We start from the raw sequence: 8430 nt of genomic DNA, 5'->3' as shown, positions 1-8430 counted from the left end.
TATGACTATACAACAAGGAACATTTATAAAAATAACTTTTTAACAACTCTGTTCTTTGGTGGACCCCTGTTATGGTTTGTGTCTAGTTGTTCCCCCAAAGCCTCATGCAGTCATGGGGCAGACTTCTAGATTTTGTGATTGATTCATGATCCAGTACTGGGATTATGGGCATGAGTGCTGCTGGGATTATGGGTATAAATGCTGCTGGGATCTATGGGTGTGAGTGCTACACCTGGCCTGAAGGCAGCATAAGGGAGACAGACTTGCTCTCTGTAGCCATTGTTGCCGCTGTTCCTCCCTTTGTTCTTCCTGCTTTCTGCCTCCATGAACTGCTGCCCTCTACATTGTGCCACTCTGCCTTGTAGCCAGCTGAGTGTGGACTGAAATCTCCTTAACTGTGAGATTTAAATCCTTCCTTAATTTGGGGTGTCAGGCATTTTGCCCCAGCAATGAGAGAAAAGTAACTGATACAACACTGTAACTCAAAAGTAGGGACAGGAGGTGGGCGGGTGCTCCTGACCGGTGAATCCATGAGTCCCCTCCCTCCGGCCTTAGGTGAAACATTTTGATCTTATATCTTAAAAGTATATTTTAGATCTATCAAGAAATGAGCAATAGGAGTGAAAAGATCTCTCACAAGGTGAGAAAGGTATAAGCAGTGACCGGGGAACGGGAACCACGGATATGGACCTCGACCTTGGCCCGAGGCCGAGAGCACTGCACTTTGTGGACAAGAGGACACTGCCTCGTGTGTGCTGAAGAGGACAGAGACCCGGTACGGTGGGGGCAGCTGCACAGCCCTGGTGTAGGTCAGGGCCAGACACAGGATGGCCTGCAGTGGCGCAGAGGGAGAGACAAAGGCCTGTGAAAGCTGCCCTGTGATGGCCTGTCCGGCAGGCACGGGGGCAAGATAAACTGGAGGCAAGGGTGGTTCGCCTTCCAGACACTCGCTGGCTATTCATGCTCAGAACTGGAGATCTAGCACCAAGGTATGGAGCATGTGACGACAGGGTGTCTTTCAGGATGGTCATTCTCTGTGTCCAAACCTAGTTGTATCAACATGTTGACAGTCTCCATTTCTCAAAAGAGGATCTGATGAACCCCAAAACTGACAGATGGAGACTATTATTTATGTTTCCTTATGCTTCAGCTCATCCCAAGGTAGACCTGTAGGTAAGTCATACTGGGTCACAAATGGCCAGTGAGAACTGAATCCGAGTAAGTGACAGGCACAAGGCAACGTCACCTCATTGTCACCCATGTGCTGCAGGCACTGCTCCCTCAGAGAGGAATCACGAGCTAGTAGGCCTGATTCCGGACCCTCCGACTGCCACGGACACCATCTGGCTGCGTCCTGCCAGCATTTGTCTTCCAGACCGGCTGTGTTTCCACCACCAGTGAATGCTTCTCTCTCAGCCTCAAATTGTTTCTTTTGCTACATGAATAACTTCAGGCAAGCCCCAATTCCCAGTATCACTGTGTCTACGGAAATTGTCTTGCAAAAGTAACATCACAAGTAAGTGAAAATTTTATATTCAAAAGATGTTAATCGCTGCCTTGTCTGTAATACCAAAAATAAGCAACAAGCCACATAATCTTCAATGAGGGATTTGGTTAAATAAAGCATGTCATGTTTATTTAATGCAAAAAATATGTAATACTTGTATAATGGCACATTATACAACTATTAGGAAGAAAGCAGTGAAGAATATTGATTTGACAAAGTATACATAATAAAATATGATAAATGCAAGTACATCAACCAGTGGACATAGCTAGATCCCATCGTTGTGAAAAATATGTGTATATGTAATATACACACACACACACATATGCATATACATGTTTTAGATCAGATGTACGTGCAGGACAAATTCAGGAAAGGCTTACATAGGTTAACACTGGGACACACACACACACACACACACACACACACACAATCATGGAAACAACTTACTTTTTTTTTTTATTCTTCAGCTAACACAGAAGAGATGATTTATTGTACATGCTTTACACTCGGCCAAAAGCAAAAACAGAAGCAGTCCAGAGTGCCACAGGTTCAGGGCAAAAACCCAGGGGACTACTTCGTTGGAACCAGGCGGATCTCTCCTTGAGGTGGTCTTGGTGATCCGCCTGCAACGCAGTTCTAGTCCACCGAGGCATTGTAGAGAGCGCGCAGTCCCAACCTGCGCCGGCGCGGTCAGCCGCCAGCGCTCTGTGTTTCTGCTCGTCTGGCCTCCGTGGGCGTGCGAGCTATTTGGACCTCTGTCTCATCTTTCTTCTTTTATGCGTCAGCCTGTGCATTCGCGTCTTCCTCCACTTGGCTCACACGGCGCAGAGGTTTCTAAGACCGTGGCGTTAAAGTGGAGAGAACAACTTACTTTTTAAAAGAACTCTTTTCTTTCCTTTCCTTACCCACTAGCGCCCCCAAATTGTATACTCTTAAGGAAATCACTATCTTAGGCTACTTTACGCTTCACTTTTGAAATTGATGAATGTTACACAAAGGAAGTATAAATCTAGCAAAATGGGCTGCTAGGAAGCTGTGACGCCACTCCCGTGTGGCGTGAGAGCGCGGATTCAGGAAGGAAACAGAGGTCCGTATCTCCTGGTGACCAGCCTCGCTTTTGCAGAGGAAGAAGCTCACTTTTACTTACTTGTTTTGGTTTTTCAGCCAGAATCTCACTGTGTAGTCCAGACTGGCCTCAGATTCGTAGCAAACCTCCTGCCTCAGCCTCCCGAGCGCTGACCTCGCAGGCATGTGCCACCAGGCCCAGCAAGAAGCTTACTTCGTATAGGCTTTCGTGTTGCCTCGTTTGCCACCACAATGCCTATGAGTGCCAGGATCTGTGGCATGAGTCTCCCTTCCTGCTCTGCAGTGGGACACGCCACAGTTAGCGCATCCAAGGCTGAATTTCAGTTTTGCTTGACAGCGTACATTTACTCTATGCAGATCCAGGTTCTGCACTGCGCATGTCACAATTGTTTGACAAGCAGAAAGCAGCTTTGTGGGTTATCAAATATGTTTAAAGAAAACACTACTTGATGATCACCTTTAAGCTCAAAAGTCTATCACCCTTCTTTTTCAGGAGGGCGAGATTATTGCTTGAAGCCTTTTGAGACATCTACTCAAAGTAGGAAATTCTCAGAATGAAATGAAGGTTATTTGCTTAAACCAACATTTCTAATGCACATTTATGGAGTGCTTTATTAGTGGACACAGACTGTTATATTGAATGAGGCAAAACTTCTCCTCTGAGATCAGTCATCTAGCTTAACCCAAGCGTGGAAGACAGCCTGACCCCAACTGGCAACCCTTGTACTCTGTTAACAAACAAATGGGACCAGGAATGTGGTCCTTGTGCAGATTGCTGGTGATGCCTGTACCTACCAACCTTGGCCATCCATCTCCTCCTTCCTTGATTTGTGTGTGTTTTTGTTAAACAGTGAATCTTGCTATGCTTTTCAGAAAGCTGACAAGAAGCAAGCTGGAAATTAAAAATGGGTGCCAAGAGGCTTTACAGGAGTCTAAATAAACAGCCCGCCAGGAAAGACGTGTGGCAGGCTTAGGTTTTAGGCTAGTGGTCGGAGTGAGTTAGCAGACTTTCGTGTAACATAAGGCTGTGTTTGTTTTCCCTGTCCTTGCTCCAGCAAATTTATTGGGTTATCTGTCTTATTTTGACACTTGGGTGTTTAAGGTTTCTATTCTAGGTGTCTAAGGACATAAAAAAATTATCATACAGTTTACATTCCTGGCAGAAGCTTTGACATGTGCTAGCTGAAAAGTTTCTATCTGCCAGTAACTTCGTAGAAGATGCTTTGTAGATTTGGGCTCCGTAGACAGTCCACGCATCACCTGTGAAAAGCACTGCTAATAAATGTTTTCTTTTTTCCCATGTTATCTTAACACCTAGTATAGTGCCATTTTCTTCACAGGCAACACAAGGAATGTTACTGACTCTTGGAGAGGAAGAGGCCATTTCCATCGAAGAGTGTACATTCAGTGTAGATCAACGAGACACCCTTGGATTTGCTGTAGAGGTCAAGAATGCATAACGGTGTTGAGCGAGCTCTAGATGGCATAATAATGTACCATCAAAATATTATAGTCACATGTGTAGAAATATTGACATTTTGACGATTGAGGTACTAAACCACCAACAGCAATGTTGATATAATTTGCCCTCTGAGAATGCCAAGTTCAAAACAACTTTGCTCATACATTCATACATTGCCGGGTTTCTTAACGGGTTTGAGGCTGTAGTAACTAAAAGCGGGGGAAGAAATTTAAATAGTTCCTTAAAATAAAATATTTTTTTTCTTCAAATAGCACTCAGCAAATATATGTTTAATCATTAAGAGGTGGATAATATATATGAAAGAAATGTCTAAAATGCAGTCTGTGTTTGAAACGGGCTTCTGGCTTCTCTCCTTAGCTTCTGTGAGTAGATGACCTGGCTGCCAGTCTGGTCAAGTTTTTATGATACTGGGAAAGCACTAAATCCAGGGAAAAGTTTATTTTTTACTTAAGAGAAATAGGCTTGCAGCAGCTGAGGCAATCTGAGCATGTGGTGAACATTGTGGACTCAGCCCCATTTGGTTTTTGTTTTTATTGGTGTCATTTGCCCCTTTGTTCTCCATGGCCCAAGCCGGTACTATCAAGGTTCCCGCTCCCCATCACCCTCTCGGCAAAAACCTCACATCCAGGCCACCGCACAAGCAGCTCTCTTTTCTTAGACTCCGTACGCACCTGGTCACCAGTTTGTATGTCACTTCCACTCACCTCACTATTTGTAAAAGTTGCCTTTTATAGCAAAAAAGCAAAGATTTTCAGATGGGGCGGACCTGCATCTGAAGGGACTGTGTCCTTCCTCAGCAGGCACCCTTCATCGGGAGCGCCTGCGGCCTGGCTTCTCATGAGCAGAAATGCGTGTGGTCTGTTCTACTCACAGGCTGTGAAGTTCACATGTGACTGTATACTGAATAAAGTAACATGGTCGCGGTTCTAACGAGCAAGCTAGGAAAGCCTGTTTCTCTTTTGTTTTTCAAGTTGTATAGGAGGGAGGTGGTTGGGAAGGGGATTAAAAAAAGAAGCAAGCAGTGCCTGTGCGTGTCCCCATGTGCCGAGACGAAGGTAAGCTTTACAGCTGCGAACATGTGCTGATAAAATTAAAAGAAAATTTAAAAAGTCACTTAGGACATGGAGAGACGAGGCATTTGAGAAAATCAAAGAAAACAGCTGCTGATAGAGACTTTGTAGCCTGTGGGTTTACTATTTATTTCTAACAAATGTGGCATAGATTTTAAAGGCAAGCAAGACAAGGAAAAGACATACTTATCATAGTGGTGGAAAGCAACCTGAAATCCAGTTGCTGCCGGGGACGTACTGCTCCCAAGGCCTAGGACTGGCTTCGGAAAGGATAGAAACAAACGCGTGACACCTACTCACAAGTTGCTTAAGAACAATTTGAGATAAGACTCATACGGTGAAACGTCAAATAGTGCAAAAAGGCATTTCATGGATATAAGCAAACAATAGGTAATTATTTAGCAATAAGTTTCCTCTCTTACAGAACTCAGAAAACCTTTCACATTCTTATTGTACAGTTTGAATTTCTACAAAATACGATACTAAGCAAAGTCTTCAACATATATTTGAGTATGAAACACTTTATCTTTATAAATATATTATGTGGAGAAAAATACATTTGTGTCATAGTAAATCTTGAATACTAACATGAAGAATCAAGATTTTACCCTGAAACCACTGGCTTTTCTAGAAAGGGGCACATTATGATTAAAGAACCAAAGTGACGTTTTAAGAAGTGTGTGTGCCTGATGGTCACTAATTCACTGATGCACAATGACAAAAGGCTTTTTCGAGTGAAACAGTCAGAATAAAGCAGATAGTTATGGAGACTGAAGCCTGAGGCACAGTCAGCAGGAGCCGAGTCACGATCACTTCAGAAGTGGATACATGCGGACGTGCCAAGCCAGCACAGCCTGAGGAGGTTTCATTGAGGCAAGAGGCGGGTGTGCTACAGGATCAAGGGGAAAGTGATAACAAAGACAGGACCTGGAGCGGTCCTGGGGGGAGGGAGAGGTAGGTAGCAGTGGAACCAGATTCTTAGAAGAGGCCAAGGAAACAAGATAGAGAACTTAGCAAGGGAAGGCTTCAGGCGAGATGTGGAAAATCAAGAAAACAGGAGTGCAACAATTTTTCTAAGAGACTCCAGAGTGTGTAAGCGAGCTACAGCCAGGCATGCATATTCACTCTTAATTATAGCAGTAGTTTGGGGCATGGAAATGATGATTTTCAACTCATAGACATGCACTCGACCAAGTTCACACAGCTACTAACTGGCACATCAGGTGCTTTCTAAAATTGGGCCCGTGCATCACCCCCAGCCCAGAGCCAGGGAAGGAAGCCTGGGTGGTCCTCTGGTCCGCAGGCGTAAATTCTCATGCTGGTGTTCTCTCTTCTCCTCATGTGGAAATGGAAGTCACTGATCTGCTTCTTCCGTGTGTGTGTGTGTGTGTGTGTGTGTGTGTGTGTGTGTGAGTGTGTGTGTGTGTATGTGGGATACATAAGCATATATTTATGTAATGTAAATATGTGTCAATGAGGACATAAATATTTTTATTATGTGATTCAGTTGTGCAAAAGAAAACAGTTTTTATGCTCCAGAATTGATTTAAATCTGCCTGAGTTCTTGCCCTTATTTGGGTGGGTGAGTGGTGATAATCAGGCCTAAGCTTTCTGAATAATAATATGGTAGTCTCTTTCTGGGGGGCAGATGGCCCTTTGGTGAGAGGACATAGTGCACTGGAAGAGACCTTGCATGGACTGTGAATGCTGAACCTCCCGCTGGCGTCTGTTGATAGGAGTGTGGCTATTCTCTGGAGATGGACAGAGTCTGGTGACCGTTTGCTGGGTTTTTCACATATTGCATGTCACTCCCATCTTGAAATTCTAACCCAGAGGACCCTGCCGTCACTCACCTCACCTTCTGTGTTGGGATTCCCATTCCACTTTACCACCTCCTAAGGCAAGAGGGAGTTCATGGCCACCTTCCATATCAAGAAAGCAAAGGGAGGCTGCTGTACCAGTTCATGTGCATTCTCTGCCAAGCTGAATTTCTATACTACTGCTAGGTGAATTTATTTTGGATTTATGTCTTCTTCATGAAGGTTGTGGTTTTTAGCATGACCCTACAAAGTTGGGAGTTCTTTGTTGTCCTCTTTCCAGCTTAAGAAAGCTTTCTAACATTTTACTGACCCTTTTCCAAATCAGATGAATTATGGGGGAGTTTCGTCCTTATTTGTTTGATAGCCTTCTTCTTATATTCTCTTCAAATTCCTTTTACCTTTGCTTCAGGGCAATGATTGCCTTTCTTTTTTTCTTTTCTTTCTTTCTTTTTCTCTCTTCTTTCTTTCTTTCTTTTTTCTTTTCTTTTCTTTCTTTTTTTTTCTTTTTTTTTTCAGAACCTGTGATTGAACTCAGGCCCTTGCACTTGCCAGGCAAGCGCTTATTCCACTGAGCCATCTCCCCAGCCCCCATGATTGCCTTTCTTGGTAAGTAAGATTTTCCTTGATTTTACCCTCTTCTTGAGGGTTCTTGACTTAGCCATAAGGCTGAGAGGTATTTAGAATTATTTGTTATTGTTGTAATATATGAATGCTTGTGAATGCCTAATATGTAGAGGTTGCTAAGTCATAACCTATGGAGATTGAAAGTTAGCGATCTTTCCTAAGGATAGCTCAGTCCAAATTAATTCAACAAAATGCACACACTAAAGCAAAAGGTAGAGGAAAAGACGGGATGAATAAAACATAATTCCTATATTTAGAGTCATAATTTTACAGGGAAGGTAAGATTAGACTATGAAAACAACAAACAGTACACAAAAGTAAAAGAGGTCACATGGAAATAGCTGTGTGAATCTTCGGCTAAGCCATGTGCTGAGACAACTGGAGAACATTAGGTGACGGCCTTCGAGAGCAGCTGGAAAGGATGGCTAGCCAGGGGTATCCACTCAGGCAGAGGCGAGCCCTGTGAAACAGGTGCGGAAGTGGGGTGAAGCAGCATAGGATGTTGGTGACTGTTGAGGCTGGGGTGAGTGGCAGAACGGGAAGAGAATGATTTCAGTCAGGGTGAAGGAAGGGGTCAGGGGAAGGCTGTGGCTGGAGATGGAGAACATGCAGACTTGGAGACAGCTTGGACTCATGAGACCTGGGCCTCAGTGAACAGCTGCGTGGAGAGGAGAAGGGGGAATGCAAGGCAGAGACCGGAAAGTTCTAAGGCCAGAGACACAGAGGACTGACTGAGGCCCCAAATGAGCTGGTCAGCTTCCCCCTTTTTGTCCGTCCTGTGGAGCAGCACCCAAAAGCTGTCCATACTCTGCGCTTTGGTCTTTACATGAAAATAGA

The sequence above is a fragment of the Octodon degus genome, unplaced genomic scaffold (assembly GCF_000260255.1).
Source record: "Octodon degus isolate 3935 unplaced genomic scaffold, OctDeg1.0 scaffold00044, whole genome shotgun sequence".
Lineage (NCBI taxonomy): Eukaryota > Metazoa > Chordata > Mammalia > Rodentia > Octodontidae > Octodon > Octodon degus.
This window is presented reverse-complemented; position numbering follows the sequence as displayed.